Source organism: Canis lupus, chromosome 11, assembly GCF_011100685.1.
Source record: "Canis lupus familiaris isolate Mischka breed German Shepherd chromosome 11, alternate assembly UU_Cfam_GSD_1.0, whole genome shotgun sequence".
NCBI classification, from domain to species: Eukaryota; Metazoa; Chordata; class Mammalia; order Carnivora; family Canidae; genus Canis; species Canis lupus.
Window position 1 is genome coordinate 53,458,285 of NC_049232.1, and position 19,616 is coordinate 53,477,900.

Consider the following 19,616-nt stretch of genomic DNA (forward strand, 5'->3'; position numbering starts at 1 on the left):
TGGTAACTGGGGGATCATGCCCACCACCTGCCTTGTCTATTCTACAGTTGAGCTGTGACTTCTGAACTTGAAATCTAAGAATTTGGGATTTTTAATCTTTGGTCCTATTCAGATAACTGCCCTCTGGAGTAATGATCGGAGTGGAGGGGATCATGACACACTCTCATGTGGGATGGTGGCCATGGAGCTAAAGGAGTACAGGGGAGATAGTAAGAATAAACTGATTAATATCTCAAATTCATGTCCTGTCACAGGGATTTAAAAAACAGAGTAGTATTCTATATACTGTTTTATTAACTTCTTTTACACATCATGTATATTTACCACTGTCATTATATGTTCTTTTGTAATAACTGCTTTTAGTGACTGCACTGCATTTCATTGTGTACAAGTTTCCAAATCGAGCCATTTTCCTTTTGGTGGGCATTCAGATTGTTTTCATCTTTTTTACTCACAGAAAAAAGTGCTGGGATGAGTTTCCTTGGACATAATCTTTGTGCACATCTCTATTTCCTCAGAATATATGGGAATGTTTATTTTAACATAACCATGTGAGGATATTCCCACCTCATTCCAACACAAGCTCTTCTGATCAACTACACACACACACACACACACACACACACTCACACTCACAGACACACAGATATGTGCATAAACACACATGGACAGACACACACATGGACACACACACACACATGGACAGACACACACATAGACACACATGGACACACACACACACATGGACAGGCACACACAGTTTTGTGATTGTGTCTGGCACAGAGCTGAGTTTGGCACAGAGCAGTGGCTCCAGTGATGTTCATTGTACTGAGAGAGTGGGGGACACCAGGCTGTGGAAGGGCAGAGGAAAGGAATCAGGCTGGGAACCATAGCATGTTGTGAAAAAGATGGCCCAGAAACTCGGCCGAAGGAATAGGAGAGTAGAAAATAAGCAAAGACAGAGGAATGGGTAGTCAGGCAGAGGAAATGGTGCAGGCAAGGGCCTGGAGGTGGGAAAGTGTGTGTGTAGGGAAACACTTGGAGTCTTGTTGTGGAAGGGCATGGTGTGTGCAGATGTTTGAGAAAGATAGGTTAGAATGTGGCAGAGGAGAGAGAGGCCCCAGTACCCCCAGATCTTGCCCGACCGTGAAAACCCTCCAGCTGGGCATGGCCCAGGTGCACCAGGAGGATGGTGAGTAGCATTGTCAGATAAAAGACAGGAAAGTGTTAAACTCGAATTCAGGTAAAAATGAATACTTTTTTTTGGGTGTAAATATGCTCCTAATAAGCATGGGGCACCCTTACACTAAAAATGGATTCATTGTTTATATGTAATTCGAACTTAACTGGGCGTCCCGCGTTTGTATTTGCTGGCTCTGGCAGCCCCATATGTACAGAATGCGGTCATGCCGCAGCATCAGAGGCGTCATTACCATTTTTTGGGCCATTGCTTCATGAGCAAAGACAGATCGACGAGTGTGAATCCCCACTGCACCTAAATGCAGATAAACATGACGAACGGTAATGGCTCCAGAGGAGCCAACGGGAGCGTTTTCAGGAGCAGGTGAGCGATGGGTGTGCTGGAAATGAGCATCTGGGCACCGGAGCTCTAGGCCCCACCTGCCATGCTGGAGTCTGAGGTTCACAAGGAATCTCTTCTGAAGGAGCGAGACTCAGGTCTGGAGAGATAGGGCTGGAAGTAGTGATTAGGTCCCAGGCTAGCACACCTAAAATCCATTCTACTCATACAGGGCAGGGTTTTAGCAGAGTTAGGTGAGAGGCTTGCGTGGGGGCTTGGAAGCCCTACTTCTATTTGGAACCCTATTTCTATGGTGATGGGAACTCTGTGGTCCTTGTCTAGGAAGGAGAGTTGGAGGCATCAGAAACATACCTCTTTCCACCTCACCCTGGTGGCTGTGGTCTCTCGGCAAAGGGGTCGGGGAGGGAAGAAGGAGAGGGACATGTATGATTGGAAACTGGGGAGTAATAAAGAAGGTGAGCTCCCTTCACCTCTTTTCTCCAGCTGTCCGACCCTCAGGGGAGGAAGTAGCGTTTACCATGTACTAACTGTGAGCTACATGCTTTGGTACATTATCTTAGGTAATTTACAATACTTGTTTGCTGTTATCTCATTATATAGAGATGGAAACTAAGGCTCAGAGAGATGGAAGAAGCTGCCTAAGGTCATACTGGAAAAACAGTAAAACTAGGACTTGACCTAGGTCTACATAGCTCCAAAATCTTGTTTTTTTTTTTTTCTGGGTTACATTGGAAATAACACCCACCATGTCAAGATTTCACATTTCTGACTCTCTGAGCTGCCCATAGTTCCTGATCCTGACAGTCTCAACATGGACTGGCCAGTCATTTATCCATCCCTTGCTTTGTGAGAGCCAAAACTGGTGGCTTTTGTCATGTTCCCTGGAGGAGCCAAGTGTCGCTGCTATTTTTCCCAAAGACCTCCCACACCTCACCCCTGGACTACTTAGTCTCTGGGCAATCTGAACTTCGGTTCACACCTGTTTATGAACCCCTCAGAATTATTGGTGATCCCAAGTGAGGAGCTCCTGAGGTGGGGGATGGGGCAAGAGCTGAGTTGGTTCTCTCTTCCTTCTGAGTGTCCATGGGAGGGAGAGAGGTGAGAGCCTCACAGACTTTACTGAGCTACAAACAGTCCACTTAAGAAAAGCTGGTCTATTTGCTTAAATGTTGATCATTCTAGACTGAGCTTATTTGCCTGGATTGTTTAATATCTGATGCCTCAATGGGCATCAGATGTCTCATTCCTATGAAGTACTAGACAGCTGTTCTGATAGGTGCAAGGTTGCCAGATAAAATATAGGACACGTAATTAAATTTGAATTTCAGATATACAACAAATAATTTTTTAGTTAAGTAGGTTTCAAATAATAGCTATCTGCCCAGTGATCTTGAGGGCCCAGAGCTGATCCAGAAAGGTGACTGGGGTTGCCTTTGTCCCCAGATTGTCCCTAACATATTATGCTAAAAAAATTATTCATTGCTTATTTGAAAGTCACACTTAACTGGGTGTCCTGTTGTTGTTTTTGCTAATTCTGGAAACTGTAGATAGAAACTGTCTGTGGTCCTCCTTCCATTGTGGTTCAGGGACCCAGGCTCCATCACCTGGTCCTGCTACTTTCAACCAGGATTTTTAAGTTCATGATGTTTATTTGCATGAGACTGATGACAAGGGAATGTGCATGGAGGATCGTGTGGTGAGACTGATATGTGACTAGACCATATGGCTCTGCTCTTATTCCATTGAGCAGAGCCAAGGACATGACCATGCCCAGCTGCAAGGAACTCTGGGAAATGTAGTCTAGCTCAGTGCTCAGGAGACATGGAAAGAGGCTTCATGAAGAGCTGGCCAGTCTCTATCATTAGAAAGAGGAGGGAGTGCTTTTAAAAGAAGTCATGATACTTTCTCTGGGTCATCTCTTTTTTTGGGGGGGGGGGCGTGTCATTTTAAGTCTGTAGCTTTATTTCAGCAAACATGCACTCCAGGAGGCAACAAACCTCTGCCTGTGTTTGTTGATGATAATTCTTCCCTCTGCTTCCCTTGCAGAAAGCAAACAAACAGAACATTTATTTCTTCTGTGTTGAGAATAGTTTTCTCTAGACAAAGGCCTGGTAATGGATTGTCACGTTTTATGTTCTTAAGCAAGCAGCAGGAGGGAGAGTCATAACTTGAATCTTGGCATCCAACAGAACTGGGATGAATCCTAGTTGAGCCTGGTACCACCTACTAGCTGTGGGACCCTGGACGACTTACTTAACATCTCTGAGCTGCAGTTCCATTATCTGTGAAATGGGGCTAGTGACATTTATCTAATCAGTTTCTATGAGGACGCAGCATGGACCAGCACTTGGCATGTCACTAGAGTGCAACAGACAGGAGTAACCTCCCTGCGTCTCCTCTATGTTCCTCTAGGAAGGCTCAGGCCTTGTTTTGATCCTGAGCTGCCTGTCTGGGGGGACTGATGAGATGGCCTCCAGGAATCTGCCTGCAGCGCTGAGGCAAGCTGACAAACTCAGCTTGGCGATAAGCCTAGAGTCATCAGCAAGGAGTAGGATCTGTCTGAGGATTTTTCTCCTGGTCCAAGTCCATCGTGGACTCATGTTTGGGAGAGAGCTATATTGGGTAAGCATGGAAAGGTCTGTTCTAATCAAACCTTTGCAAATCACTGGAACACAAGCCTCCCTGCAGCGGCACAGTGGGGGCGAGGCAGTCCCCACCGAGACAGACTGACTATGGACAGCCTGTAGTTCCCAGCACATCTGTGGTGGAGAAGGCATTGCCTGGTGGAGGGTGGCTTACAGGTGGCCCTGAGATTCTCCTGTAACTTGCTGAAGGAGGAGATGAAGCAGTAGCTAGATAGGACTTGCTGATAAAAATACATGAGCTTTCTGGAACCAGTTAAGGAGGTGCTGAAAGCAGCTAGAACTTTGGAATTATCAGGTGGAGGGGGAACAATGAATCAGTGAAACATTGGCATCAGTAATGATGTGACTCCACTTTAAATCTGGAGCTGGTGTGGCTGGGCCAACTCAAGTTACATTATTTTCATCAAAGGATGGCTCCCGCAAGTGTGGTACATACATACAATGGAATAGTATTCAACTATAAAAAAGAAGGAAATCTTGCAATTTGCAAGAGCATGGATGGACGCTGAGGTTATTATGCTAAGTGAAATAAGTCCAACAGAGAAAGACGAATATCATATGATCTCACTTATATGTGGAACCTGAAAAAAAAAAAGCCCTAAAAGAAAAATGAACTTGTAGATATGGAGAACAGATTGGTGGTTGGCAGAAGTGGAGGTTGGGAGATGAGAGAAATGGGTAAAGAGGGTCAAAAGGTACAAACTCCCTGTTATAAAATAAGTCCTGGAGATATAATGTGCAGCATGGTGACTATAGTTAAGAATACTGAATTGTATATTTGAAAATCATTAAGAGAGTAGATCTTAAGGGTTCTCTTCACAAGAAAAAATATTGTAACTATGTGAGGGGATCGATGTTAACTAGACTCACGTGATCATTTCACAATATATACAAATATCAAATATTATGTTATATATCTGAAACTAATATAATGTTATAGATCAATTATATCTCCATAAAAATTATGTAAGTATTTTAAAGGTAAAAACAGAAAACAAAAAACAAAAAACCATAGCTCCCTCAACCACATCTGATTGTTTTTTGCAGGGGTGTGTCCTCCCTGACTCCCATCTCGCAAATGATTTGCCTTCCCCCTTGGAGGTCGATGCCCTTCAGGAGAAATGGTTTGCTATCTTTGTTTTTTTGTTTTTACAAAAAACAAGTTTGATTGTCAACATACAGTATAACATATAGTATAACACCCAGTGCTCATCCCATCAAGTGTCCCCCTCGGTGCCCGTCACCCAGTTACCCCAACCCCCCGTCCACCTTCCCTTCTGCAACCCTTCATTCATTTCCCAGAGTTAAGAGTCTTTCATGGCTTGTCTCCCCCTCTAATTTTTCCCACTCAGGGTTTGCCGTCTTTGATTCAGACTCAACCTCTCTGTTCTTTTCCTGCTTGCATCTCACACCCCTCCTTATGGAAAGATTGTCTTCTGGTTTCTGAATCATTAATTTTGGTTGTGTGGCTCTTGCCTGGCAGAGCTTTTTCTGCTCTGAAAAACTCTGATTATAAATAGTTCAATAATACATGTCCTCCCGAGTTTAAGATTCTGGCTTATGTAATTGGAAATCTGGATGTGAAGCAAGTTAAAGTTGATGCCATAAAGACAGTAAAATAATTAATCACATTGCTCTGTTTAATAGATTCAAGGGCACAGGAACAGCTTTGCAGCCAGGGTGAGTCCTCAGGAGTGGCCCTGGCTGCCATGGTGATCCTGGCAGGCACTGGGGAAAGGGCCCCAGAAATCAGCTTCAGGGATCAGAGGATGGGGCCTCCTCAGGGTGTGACCCCAAAGCTCACCGAAGCCTTGTTGTATATGTCCTCGTGCACACCCAGCCCGGTCCAGCCTGCCCAGCTGACTGGATGCACTGCTCTGATGAGAATAATCCCCGTGCAGCTCACAAAGGACTTTTACATCCACTGTCTTGTTCTGTCCTCACAAGGCTCTGTGAAGCAGGCAGAGCAGTTATTCTTTCCCTCCCTACTTGTCCTAAGGGAAAAAAGGAGGCTCGGCTGGGTTCTGGGGGAAACGGTCCATTTCACATCTCTCTTTCTCAAAGTCACACAGCTGGCTGGTAGAGCCAGGCCTCGCATTCCCGGCTGGGTGGCTTCGCAGCCTGTGCCCTCCTGGCTCTGCCTCGCCGGCTCCCGGAGGGGTCAGGAGCACGAGGCTGGGCACCCACCTGAGGGAGGCTGCTCGTGCATTACTGCCTCTGTTCCTCCCTCACCCCCCGACGTAGCTGCTGTTATCGTTCTGTTCGATAGATAAAGAAATTGAGGCACAGGGAGGGTAGGAAACTTGTGCAAAGTCACACAGCTAGAAAGTGGTGGAGATGGGATTTGAATTTGTTCTTTTTCTTTTGAGATTTATTTTTTTACTTGGCAGAGAAAGAGAAAGAGAGATTGAGGGATCACAAGCAGGGCGTGGAGGCAGAGGGTGAGGGAGAAGCAGGCTTCCCGCTGAGAGGGAGCCAGGCATGGGGCTTGATCCCAGGACCCTGGGATCATGAGCTGGGCCGAAGGCACATGCTTAACCAACTGAGCCCCCTGGGAGCCCCTGAACTTGTGTTCTTAGTCGCTGTATCCTATGGGCTCCTTGGGAGCCTGTGAGCAACCCTGAGGCAGGGTGGGTCTCTCACATGACTCGATGCCTCAGTGTCTCTCCCACCCAGGGCCTGACACAGAGAAGGGATTCATGAAATGTTTTTGCTTTTTTTAAAATATGGAACGCTTCACGAATTTGTGTGTCATCCTTCTTTGCGCAGGGGCCATGCTAATCTCTGTATCGTTTCAATTTTAGTGTAAAGCCAGCGTGGATTCATGAAATGTTTACTGAAGGAATGGAAAGCCCAGCTTGGTGGGGTGCTCCTGCCTCTGGACTGGCCAGCTCCTCACTGTCTCACAAGGTGAGACATTATTATTACTCTTACAAGTGTTTCCTGACCTGCCAGGCTCTATCCTAGCCCTGGGGGTACAGTGGTGGATGAGCCGGTCTCTGCTTCTGTGGAGGCAGGTGGGGTACATGTGGGTTAGCTCATAATAAAGGGGTGCGGCAAGTGCAGAGATGGGAGCACCCTGGGTGCTGCAAGAGGGCCATCTGACCCAGCCTAGAAGGGGCAGCCAGGCAAGAGGACAGTGGGGAGAGGATGGGCACATCACATGGAAGGGACGGCATCAACGAAGGTCTGGGTTGGGACCACAGTGTGGGTGAGTGGAATCCACACGAGTTGAAGCTCCTGGGAGATAAAGTTCAGGGCTGGGAGTGCCAGGGGATACCCAAGACTGTCAAGGGGAGCGAGGTTTTAGGAAGCTGGGTCTAGAGAGACAGGAGCACAGGAGGTCAGCAAGGAGAAAGGAATTCGGGCAGTGGCTGTGGTGGGGGGGAGGAGGAGGGCTGACTTCGGCCTGGCTTGACCTATAACTATGTTTGTTGCTTCCCCCAACCCCTGCTCGTGCCAGGGCAAGTTTTACAGTTGTCAGTGAGCTCTGGCAAGGGGGTCAAAGCCACAGATTTGAGACCCACAACCAGCGCTTGCCTTTCAGACCCTCTTGCCTGATGAGAGGAGCAGCTCTTCTCTCAGGGATCTTGACACCTCCTTGCCTTTGTCTATCCCAGGTGACTTCTGAAGGGAGTGCTCTGAGGGTGGGGTGGGGGGCCGGGGCGGCCCAAGATAGTCAAGATCATCTCTGCCACCAGACTGACTTGGGTTTCAATCTCAGTCCCACCACCTAGAAGCTATGTGACCTCGGAGAGGTCATGTCACCTTTCTGAGACTGCTTTCTTACCTGAAGTGGGGGGTGATAATGATGCAGCTCTTACAGCAGTTGTGTGTGTGTGTGGGGGCTTCCATGAGCTCTATCTGGAAAGTGTCTGGCATGGTTACAGGTCACTCTCCCCAGACCTTTGTCATCTTCTCTTTTTGTTGTGGCCAGCACATAGTAGGTGCTCAGCAAGCAATTAAGAGATTGCAAAGGGACGCTGGCTGGCTGAGTTCCTACAGGCAGACAATCCAGGGTGACTGGGGTTTCTGAGGAGGGAGGATGCTGTAGGGTTGTCCATCCCTCTGCAGTTCCTCCCAGTCTGTCTTCCAGAGTGGGGTCTTCGGGGTGGGGGCTGGTCCCATCTACTCCTCTGTGGTCCAGCTGCCCACTCCTTCCCCAGTAATTGTGTGGGGAGGGAGGCAAGGTTCTATGCACTTCCATTCTACAGCAAGAGGAAGCAAAGTTCCTCGGAGGCAATGAGACTTGATGAACTTTTCTCCGGAGGCAAGAGGGAGATCTGGGTTCCTCTGTGGGGATCACAAAGGACCCTGAAGTCTCCCAGCAGGGCAGCACACAGAGGATGGGTGCACAAAGGGAGCACTCCTGCCATCTCTAGTGAGGGATTCAGGGCTCAGGTGAGGAGAACTTTGCTTGAGATGACTGCGAGTTCCCTGCTTCTCAGCACGCTGCCATCCTGGGGAGGGAGGAAGCCCAGGCCCTGACTACACAGCTGGCCTGAGTGCATGTGAGCTCCCAGAATAGCAAGAAGAGCAGGATGACTGTCTTGCTCAGGACCTGGTTGCTGAGGATGGTGCCTGATTCCAGCTGCTGGGCATCCCTGGGGATTGGGTAACCTTGAAGACTGAGAAACAGGGCTCAACAACAGAATGGAGGCACATGTACACATGGGAGGGGCTGTATCTCCCCAAATTCTTTGAGAATAGGAGAGTATGCAGCTGGCCCTGGTCTCCTCCTGGGTCCTGCCAGCCAGGAGGGGAAGCCTGGTCAGAGAGGAATGACCCAGGGATGGTCCACCCCAAGGTCCTCCCTGAGATCTGAACTGGAAACTGCCTCTGCTGAATCTACCTGACTTATCTATCTACCCACAATTAGTTATTCCCACAATAATTGTTAACAGGATGAGCCAAGCCCTGTTTATCATTTATATAATCAACCCAGTCAATCCTCACTTTACAGAAGGGCAAACTGAGGCATACAAGTATTAAATAGTTCACGGTTGCACAGCTCACAGGTGGCAGGGTTGGGATTTGGAGTCCCTCCTAACACACACAGGGTCACTCCCTCCCATCCCACTGTCACAGAGGGCCACGTGGATCACACAGAGCTCTTGTCTTTAGGCAGCTCATCGCCTGTTAGGGGGCTAAGAGAGGAACAGGTAAAGTATTGTGGGCCTTCAGAGAGGGAAATAGGACCATGGTGACAGGTGTGTGTGTGTATGTGTGTGTGTGTGTGTAGTTAAGGAGCAGGTGCCATGGGCACTTAGACACAAAAGGTGGGGAGGGCATTCCGGATAAGGGAATCAGCGTGAGCAGAAGTACAGAGGCAGTAAAATTCTGTGAATATACAACTTGGTTAGGATGTTGGGTGCAAAATGTTGTCATGAGAAATAAGGTTGAGGTGGTTAGTTAGAGCAAAATTGTGGAGGACACTGATCATCAGGCTGTGAATATTGGGATTTGTTCTGAGACTACTTGGTAACCACTGCAGGTTATTAAGCAGGAGGGTGATGTGGTCTGAAGTGCGTTTCTGGAAGGCCGATCTGGCAGTGATGGGTGAAGATGGATTAGAAGGGGACAAGTGTCAAGATCGTCAAAGTCACAGTGGGATGTCCTGAATGTGAGCAAGGAATACACTGGCACAAGAGGGACGTGAGAATAGGGTCAACAGGGCCAGACCAGGAAGAGCTGGGGACTCTGGGTTTTCTGGTTAAGAAAACTGAGAGGCCAGAGATGCCACCGACAGAAAAAGGGGTACAAGTCTGGGGAGACTTGATGTTTCTTGGTCAAAACCATCCACTTGAACACTGCCTCCTCAGTAGGGCTCAGCCTTCTTTCCTTCCAACAGTGATTATGGAAAATAATCACATTCACATACTTGTTTTTGTCATTGTCCAACTAGCCTATAGGAGAGCCCTCTTCCCGGTATCCAGTACAGTCTGGCACATAGTAGGTGATCACTACATATTTTTTGAATAAATACATGAATGGATGACATATGTTGTGTTTGAGGGCAACTGTGGTACAAGTATGCAACAGCACTGGAAGTCAGGACGGACGTCTGAGCACACAAGAGTCTCCCACACTTGGGAGCCAGCAGCCCTGAGCACAGTGTCTGAGATGGTCCGAAGAGAGAATGGACCCAAAGCAGAGGTTGACGATTAACTTTGCATGGAAGGCTGTGAGGAAATTAGTGTGTGTGTGTGTGTGTGTGTGTGTGTGTGGTCACTTAGCTACTAATTTGGGACAAAGGGCATTTGACTGGACACTGGTTCACTGGTTGTGCCCCAGTGCGTACGTAGTACGGAGTCTGCCCTTATGTGTTCAGTGTTTGTTGACTGAGTTAGTGTGTGAACGTGCTCTTCGGCCAGGAGTGGATCTTCCTGTGCCTAGGAGGGAGAGCAGGAAGCAGGGGTCAGCGGGTGGGCTGGGGACCCGTCAGGTCGCCTCAGCTGCACCCGCGGCCTTGCGGGGACTCCCCCCATCCCAGCGCTCCCGCTTGGTCCCCGCCCAGGGCTTCCCAGGTGGGCGGAGCCCGGTGGGTGGCCAATGAGGAGGCGCACCACAGAAGAGCCCGCCCCCGGGACGGAGCTGATTGGCCCGCTTCGCCAGCCCGGGAAGCCGCACGAGCTCTATACGGGGTTGCCCTGGTGGCCGAGGTAGACTGTCACCTGCTGCTGTCCTGTGCGGCAGGACCAGACTTCCCTCTCCGGGGGAAGGGGGGGGGGCGTGGGGGCAGAGGCGGGAGGGTCTCCATTGCCTTAGGCCCTTTTTCATTTAGGCAGAGGCCTACAAGGGGTGGTTTTGTGAGTCTGGTTTAGTTGCTCTTTCGTTTAACAGAGTGTATTCTGCTCTACCAGTACCAAGCGCTGTTCCAGGTACTGAAGATTCGGCTCAGACGTTGCCTGCGGGGCCTTACAGTCTATATGAATGGAAGAAGGAAATACACCAACTCTCAGCTTACTCTTTAATTACACACTATTATAAGAGTGACAAGAATAAAAATAATGGGGGCATAATTTAGATTGGGGGCCACATTTGACCTGGCCTTGAAAGGACTCCATTCAGTAAGCAAAAGGTGGTTGGAGGTTTGAGAAGGTGCTGGGAATGAAATGGGCTGACTACATCCAGGGCCAAGCAGCCAGGCTGCAGGCGCAGGCCAGAGAGGAGGGCAGAAGAGGGCAGGTAATGCAGGACTCTGGCTGTGTTCAGTTTAGATTTTTTTTTCCCCCAAAAGGATACTAGGAAGCTACTGAAGATTTTTACAGGGAAGGGCCATGTGTTTTTAAAACAATCACTCTGACTTTGTGTGCAGAATGGATTGGGGAAGAGGGAAAGGATTTTTATGGCGGTGGCCTAGTTTTCCTCTTCATTGTAACTGGTCACTAAAGGGATTTTGAGACAAGGCAATGTTCAGAACCTTGAGCTGCAGGGCTGTGGGTCAGACAAGATGCAGATTAACTCTAGTCCTCTCTGGAGTTACGTGAGTTCACCACGTGGCCTTGGAAAAGCAACTTTCGGGACTCAGGTCAGCAGTGGAGGGAGGAGAGAAAGGACATGGAATGTGTCACAAGCCACACAGGCCTCCCGCTCAGGTGCCCCCCCCCCCCCCCCCACACACACATCCGACTGCATTCCTTACATCCATTCTGAGGCCTGTTTTCCTTTCCAATGACAATACTACCACGCAAATTTCCTGGCTGGGCTCTTCTCTAGTCCTGGGTAGTTGCAAGACAGGGCTCAAATGTCTGGGCTCCTCCATTTCCTGGCTATAAGCCCCCAACCTCTTGCTTTGATGTTCTGGTTTGCCTACCAGAAATATGGCTACCTAGATCCTTAGTTGGGCAGGGTCCAAACAGCCCACAGCCACTGAAAAATGTCCCATCTAGGTGGCCAACTATGGTTAGACAGGAGGCTGATGATCCCCAGACTGTGGAGACTACAAGAGCAGAGACTGATCAGTTTCTACCCATCACTACATTCCCACCACCCTGCCTGGAGTGGAGTGATTCCTTAATACATATTTGTGGTATGGATGATGCTTTGCCATGGTTTTTCAAGTCTAAGGCATTATCAGCTATAAGCAACACTGTGAATTCATTTGTAACTTTTCAGGAAACACAAAGGATGGTCTTGACATTAAATATGCGCATCAGTTGTAAGATGTGGCCCGACAATAGGAATGCTAAAATATAAAAAGACAATATGTTCATCCAGAACTTGTGTGACTCTCATCCTTCTAGACGCCGACTCATGTGGCCAGTTCAGCTCTAAAGAGCCTATCGTTATTCATTCTCCTGCCAGTGTTTACTTTTATGTAGACGTATCCCCAGGCCTGTGAATTTTTTGAACCAGTTTTCCTTTCCTCCAGAAAGTAGCCAGAGCAGCAGTTGTGCATGGATGAGCCCCCTGTGTCATCTTGCCATGACTTTGTAAAGGACCAGCTCCACAACATATTTTCTTTGGAGTTTATAGGAATAATGGAAGTGACATAAAACTGTGCAACTAGATTCAAATGAAAGGACAAATGTAGTTGGCCAAAATGAACAATTATAGGAAACAAAGGGAAAATAACGATTAAAGATCTTTCATTACAGCCAGCTAATTATCATGAGTTCTGGACTTAACTGTTCAGGCATAGAATTAAAAACCTTAATTATATTGTCACCTTTGTCTCTCAGCTCCCATTGCCACAAATGAATCCATTTACTGTAAGTGCCGCTGATGAGCAGAAATTGATGGCAGTCCCAGCGAGGTGGGAGAGGGGGCCCAGGAGCAGTGGTGGGGGGTGTGCACCAGGCAGGACTACCAGGCCCGCACAGCTGGGCGGCATCTGCATTCCAGGACATTATAAATTAGAAACACTTTTAATGAGACAAATACAGGTTTGATGGATTTTATGATTTCTTCTCCCCTTCAAACCGCTAACAATGCTCCTCCTCTTTCTTCCTTTCTATTAGAGCTGGCCTCTTGTTAAGTGATTGCATTAATGGTCTTTGGAGACAGGCTGAGTGTGGGAGGACAAGGGGGACTTCGCCTGTGAGGGTACTGGTAGGCTCTTCTCTCTAAAGGAAGACAATTCCCAGCTGTTGTTCCAAATGGGAGCCTTTTAAGGCCCAGAGCAATGAATGGAAACGTGAGATTACTTTGAGATTGAAGGGAAATTGGAAAAAGAAAGATGCAGGACGGTCAGAAAGATAAAATCCTCAAAACTAGCCAGTTGCTTGATTTGAAAGGCCGGCCAGGCTGGTGAGAGGAGCCAGGTGTGGTTACTAGAGGTGGTCAGGTGGTCAATTTCTTGACCTCAGCATGGGGTCTGGTACAGCTGGGAGCAAAGGGCCTTAGAATTATAATCAAACACGGTATAGTGGTCGTGGACACCACTCAGGAGCCAAACTGCCTGGGCTTGAATCCAGGCTCTACCTCTTTCTGTGTGACTCTGGGCAAGTTACTTAACCTTTCTGTGCCTTGATAGCCTCATCTATAAGGTGGAGCTATTCATGGTGCCTACCGATTGTTGTGAGAATTCAAAGAGTTAACATGTGTGAAGCATAGAACAGTGCCTGGCATATTGTAAGAACTACATAAATGTCAAATATACTGAGTTAAAAACAGCCCGGAACTCAAATATTGTCTTCGTTTGATGGCATTGTGACCCTGGACATGTTACTTAACCTCTCTGTTTCTTCTGTAAAATGGGAGGAATCACCATATATACTTCAAAGGTTTACCCTGCGGAGTCAATGAGAAAGTGGGAGCATGTACGGTTACTATGCCAGCTCCAGCTCAGCTAAGAGCCTGCTTGAATTTCAGAGCTATGGGGAGAAAAGGCAGGTACATAGTCATGGAGAAACAACCTAAAATAAGCTGAAAGCTCTCGGCTAACACACGCAGCGGCAGGGGGGCGTCTGGGGGCTGGGGAGGTGGTTTCTGGGAGGCAGGCACTGGGTGCAGAATAGGAGATCGGGCAATGTGGCTCTCCTGACTGGAGAGGAGTCGAGGTCTCTGGCTCTCCTGCAGGTCTGGAGAAGGGGTGCAGGCCTGCCCTGGCATGGGCACTCCTATCTCCTATCTTTGGAAGAGTCGGGAGCCTGTGTTGCCATGGTGATGTGGCTGAGTTAATGGGATGGAACTCCTCAGGGGCTGGCAGTGGAGTGATGGCAGCAGCTCCACCGTGCGAAGATGCCCAAAACAAAAGGGTGACCACCTCGGCCCTGCAGGGTCACGGCCAAACCCGGGCTGTGGGGATTTCAGACTCTGCGGCTCAGAGAACAGGAAGGAGATTCAGCTCTGAGGGCCTTCTCTTCCGTATCTGGGCACAGCTGTCTGCCAGGACAGACAGGAATCGTGGTGCAGAAGAGCTGGGCTCAGAGGCAGAGAACTGACCCTCCCCTGTGCCCCCATTCCCTGCCCCAAACTCCCTGCCTGCCCACCAGTCGGCTTCTTGACTCTGAGCTTCAGCTTCCTCATCTATAAAATAGGACAAACATGACTTGCCTCCTCCCTCACAGGTTGGCTGTGGATGTCAAAACACTCAGTAGGTCATGAAGAGGCAGGAGTTGAGATGGCAGCAGGTGTGGAGGGTCAGCTGGTGCCACCGTGGCCCCAGAGGGTCTGGCTCTGCCCTCCTGAGGACTCTTTCCCATCTGGCCGTCCCCTCTCTTGCCCTACACTGTACTGTTCCTCATACTGCCAAGATTCTTTCACACATTTGTACCTCTGCTCAAATGGTTCTTCTATCTATAACTGCTCCCTCCCCTGCCCTCAGTCTATCAAGGCTGACTCCCCCCCATGCTCTCCTGACCTCCAATCGCCATCCCTACCCCACGAACTGTCCCTCCTCTGTGCCCCACTATACTGCAGAAGCATCTGTCAAGAGAACCGAGACACTATATAGCCCCTGTTTCCCTATTAATAACTCCTCTCCTTGGCTAGACTAAAGCTTCTAAAGGACCAGGGTTTGCTGAAAGCCCATGGGGCTGGGCTGCCCTGCAGTCCTCACTTTCTAGATGGGGAGATTGAGGCTCCAATTAGGCCCACTCATGTGTTTCACTCATGTGTCCCGGGCAAGCTGGAGGCAGAGCTCACCATCCCTGGTCCGTGGTTCAGTCCAGGACTGCCTCCCTCTCTTCATGTGGGTCCCACTGCTGAGGCCCAGTTAGTTGGAGGGAGTATACATTCAGTTGCAGATAACAGGAGTGACTTTAGCTGTTTAGGAAGAAAGGGATTTGAGACAGGAAACTAAGTGCTTATTGTTTGTTTGGAGGGTGAGAGGAGTAAATCCTCAGCTAGGTTTCCAGAAATGACTTCCAGAACAACACCGCAGAACTGGCCTGCCAGAGGAGCACCACCTCTGCCAGAGTCAGGAAAGTGGGGGAATGTGCTGGATCCATAGCTATAAGCAGTGGTGCCTGGGCTGAGCTTCTTGACATGATGGCTGCTGCAAATACTGCAGCTGGAGCTGAAGGGGTAGAAGCAGCCAGACATGCGGTCCCTGCCTCAACTTCCCCTGCCACATGTGCTATTCAAGTGCATCTGACCAGCTGAACTTAAATCTCATCTGGACTCTCCGCTGCAGGGGCATCCAGGAAATGTGGCTTTGAGCCTTCTTGGCTCTATAGCACAGTAAGGCCAACTGGAAGGGACTGGAAAAGATGTTGAGCACCACACCACTACATCCACCTGCAGCCATGAGGCTGAGCTAAGACCAAGAGTCCAGATCCAAATTGGACCAGGAGGCTTATTTATCTGAGAAGAATCTACCCTTGGCCAAAGCTCCTGCAGTGTCCCTGTTTTATGAAGAGGAGCACTGTACTTAGAGCCCAGCATCCTGGGATCCTGAGCTCTATCAGTAACCGGCGAGTGACCTTGGACGGCTCAGCTGCATACATACATGTACACACCCATGTGCAACTCTACAGCTTAATCTCAGGCCGAGTCCTTGTACTACTGTCATTGAGATCTTGGCCTCTGGGGTCAGGCCCCTTGCCATCCAGGTCACCATTCTGTGAGCTCACCTCATTCTGCCATCATCAGCGTGAAAGCCAGGGCCCAGACATGGCTAAAAGCGCTGGTGTGACTGCACATGCTGCTGTCAGCCAGGCACATACCCTTTATACTAAGCCACAGCAACTTCAAAACGGGGCTGTGGCTCATGGCCTCCCTCCTCCCCTGAAACAGGAACTGGTGCACAGAGAGGTGAGGTGAGGAACGTGCCCCAGTCCCACGGCCAGAGGCAAAATCCTCTTCTGCCACCTGGGACCCCCCAAGCCTCAGTACTCCCATGGGTACAGATGCCTTCCTAATAGTGCGACCTCAAGGGTCCTGACAGGGACTGAGACACAATCCATGCCATGCACTCAGTACAGCACCAAACAGGCTCAATAAACACCTGCTTTACTGTCAACGGCATGTGTGCTTCAAGCCAGAGTCCCTACTGATGTGTCTTAACCAGTGTGTCAGCATTCCTTTGCCTCTCTTGAGAGGGCCGCTGCAGGGCTGCCCCAAAGCCAACAAGCACATGGTGATCATTTAGAGCCTGACTAGGAGCTGACCCTGGGGTCTAAGGAAAGGAGTGGGTGAGTGAGCAAACTGGACCACGGCTTCTCAGCTCCTGCTGCACATTGAGAAATGCCTATGCCGCCTCCACTGAAAGAGATGGGATATAATTGGTCCAGCTTAGGGGTCAGGCCTCATGTTTTATTTATTATTTATTTCATGGCTCCCCAGTGATGCCTTCGTGCAGTGGGGCTGAGACACACTGGGCCAGGTGTGTGCCTGCAATATGATTGGTTAGGACAGAATAATAATGACCTGTACATCTTATTGGTGTTTGTGTTTGGCCTCTCTGAATCCTTGCAGGATAGGAATTAAGGTCTCCTTTCTATGGATGAATTGGCTGTGGCTTGTGGGGTTTGGATGACCCTAACCCACGGGCCTGGAAGGGCAGTGAGGAGACGGAAGAGGGTAACTTTTGTATTCTTGCTTTGTTAAGATCCCCAGGAGGAATTATCAGCAATAGAGAACCTTTCTCGAGGCCCAGTTCTAGGCTTCTTGTAGGAGTTTGGACTGTCTGGTGGGGCCAGGCTGCCCATCCTGCCTTCTTCTGATCTCAGCCCGTCTTTGTCTCTGCTGCAGGGGACATGCACAGGGCCTCGCTATTCTGCAGGGCAGCCTCCAGCCTGTCCAGGCTGAGGTAGTCCAGAACTGCTATCTGGAGCCTAGTGCTGTTCCTTCCAGAGGACCTGTCTGTGTGGTGGCTTCTGGAACTCAGCTGACCCCAAGAGAAGTTTGTCACATGGGCCTGGCTCTCAGATCGGCTGCTCAGTCCTCCCAGTGAGCATTTCACCTCCGGCCCCACGAGTGTAGCACATTCATCACCCCAAGTGTCTCAAACAGTGAAAGAGATGGGATTATAAATGGCACCGGGAGAAAAATGGAGATCTTGCTCCCGAGTAAATGAATTTATCTATTCCCAGACCCAGGTCGGACAACGCCGGGCGGAGGAAGTCATTTATCTCTTTGAGAGATGATTTTAGAAATATAGTCATGGATGTGTCAGTTCTGTGCTTTCCAACTTCAGGGTGAGATAGGAAGAGCCAAAGTGTCTTCTGCCATGGAAGACAGCAGGAGGCCCCACAGTGACCAACTGCTCTGCCTGACAGCAGGGTCCAGGCATCGGGTGCTAATTACCACATCCTCTTCTGAATTGGAGTCTGTGTTGTTCCTCTTCACTTCCTTTTGATTATCTCAGGGCAATTTTGAGAGAGCCAGGGACGAATTTAAGCAGAGCTAGTGCGCACATTATTATGGCCTCTCTCTGGGCTTAAATGGCTCTCTCGAAAATAGGCCTTTTTATTTATCTTCACTCCTCCTCTCCTTAAATTGTAGCCCAGCCCTAAAGGCGTGGATTGATTGTGCATTTCCTTTGCCTCGGAATGAGCCTGTTCATCACTTTTGAGGGTCTGAAAATAGGAGAGGAGGTAGGTAGGGATGCTGAGGACATGGCTCCTCCCACTAACCTCTCCTGCCCACTCAGACCAAAGGCAGCTCTGCCTCCAAATTTGATTTTTAAAGAAGCCACTTACAGTTTCCCTTAGGGACTGGTAGGTGCCAAGTTTGCACAGTGGGTAACTGGAGTTTTTATTTCCTTATGAGCCAATGGACCTCAGCCCTGGGACAGATGCTGTTAAAGACAGGTTTAGATGAGGGAAACTGGCCCCAAGCTGCAGGTGGAGTCAGAACAGATGGGCCCTGGGCCCAAGAGAGGAGGCTGTTTCTGGGGGCATATATCAGTCAGGGGCCTAGGAATTTTGTCCCAGGACAATGATCTTCACCCTGAGTTTTGATCTGGGAGTTAATGCCAAAGCTAAAGCTGGGACCAGAGAGCTAGGTCACTAACACTTTCTACAACATCCTTCTAGTCTCTCCTTTTTTTTTTTTTAATTTTTATTTATTTATGATAGTCACACACAGATAGAGAGAGAGAGGCACAGACACAGGCAGAGGGAGAAGCAGGCTCCATGCACCGGGAGCCCGACGTGGGATTCCATCCCGGGTCTCCAGGATCGCGCCCTGGGACCAAAGGCAGGCGCCAAACCGCTGCGCCACCCAGGGATCCCCCTTCTAGTCTCTCCTAATCTTAACTTTGTCACATTTTAACTTACAAAAAAATATTTTTATTTATTCCTGAGAGACAGAGAGAGAGAGAGAGAGAGAGAGAGAGAGGCAGAGACACAGGCAGAGGGAGAAGCACGGAGCCTGATGTGGGACTCAATCCCGGGTCTCCAGGATCACACCCGGGGCTGAAGGTGGCGCTAAACTGCTGAGCCACCTGGGCTGCCCAACTCTGACAACTTTCTGGGGGATACAGAGACCACACTGTGCCTTGGCTTGTGCCTGCCCCTCGCTGATACAGGTGGTCCTACAGGCAACATGCCCCACTGTGGCACAGGGCACTGTGGGTGGACTTCAGGTCGGAGGAAATCATGCCGGTTAACCTGCACAGTTACTCTATACGCGGCCCTATTGCCAAGTGCTTCACATCTATCAACATCCTCTCAACAGCTCTATGATACCGTACTTATCCCCATCATATAAATAAAAACCTTGAGGGGAAGAAAGGTTATGTCCTTGCTTATGGTTACACAGCTGGTGAGTGGTGAAGCCAGGATCAAACCAGGCAATCTGGCACCTCAGCTGGAGCTCTTAGTCACTGTCCCAGAGAGCCTGTGCTGGGAATGTCTCCCCAATGACATTGGGGAATGTCTCCTGGTTGGCCCGGCTGCCATTGCCCTGGGCTTGGCCCTCCTGGCCAACCTCTCCCTGGATGCCATGTTTGTAGTGTGGCTCCAGCCTGTAAGGACCATTCTAACACAGAGAGCTCTCCTACACACTACTCCCCTCCCCTCATGTCCCTCCCCACCCCC

The 19,616-nt window shown here is 49.3% G+C and overlaps 1 long non-coding RNA gene and 1 other non-coding gene across 4 annotated transcripts in view; one reads left to right on the top strand and one right to left on the bottom strand.

Moving 5' to 3' along the window:
* Window positions 1-6,905: 6,905 nt before the first annotated feature.
* On the bottom strand, window positions 6,906-7,007 carry LOC119874128. Its single transcript, XR_005367339.1, has one exon. It is a non-coding gene; the product is annotated as a U6 spliceosomal RNA (small nuclear RNA).
* A 283-nt stretch (window positions 7,008-7,290) lies between these two features.
* The window catches only part of LOC111098092, a 30,901-nt gene continuing 18,575 nt past the window's right edge, over window positions 7,291-19,616 (top strand). For 2 of the 3 annotated variants that reach the window (XR_005367003.1, XR_005367005.1), the window contains exon 1: window positions 7,291-7,396. This is a non-coding gene — a long non-coding RNA (uncharacterized LOC111098092). The remainder of the gene's footprint in view (window positions 7,397-19,616) is intronic. The other variant, XR_005367004.1, reaches the window with a different exon arrangement.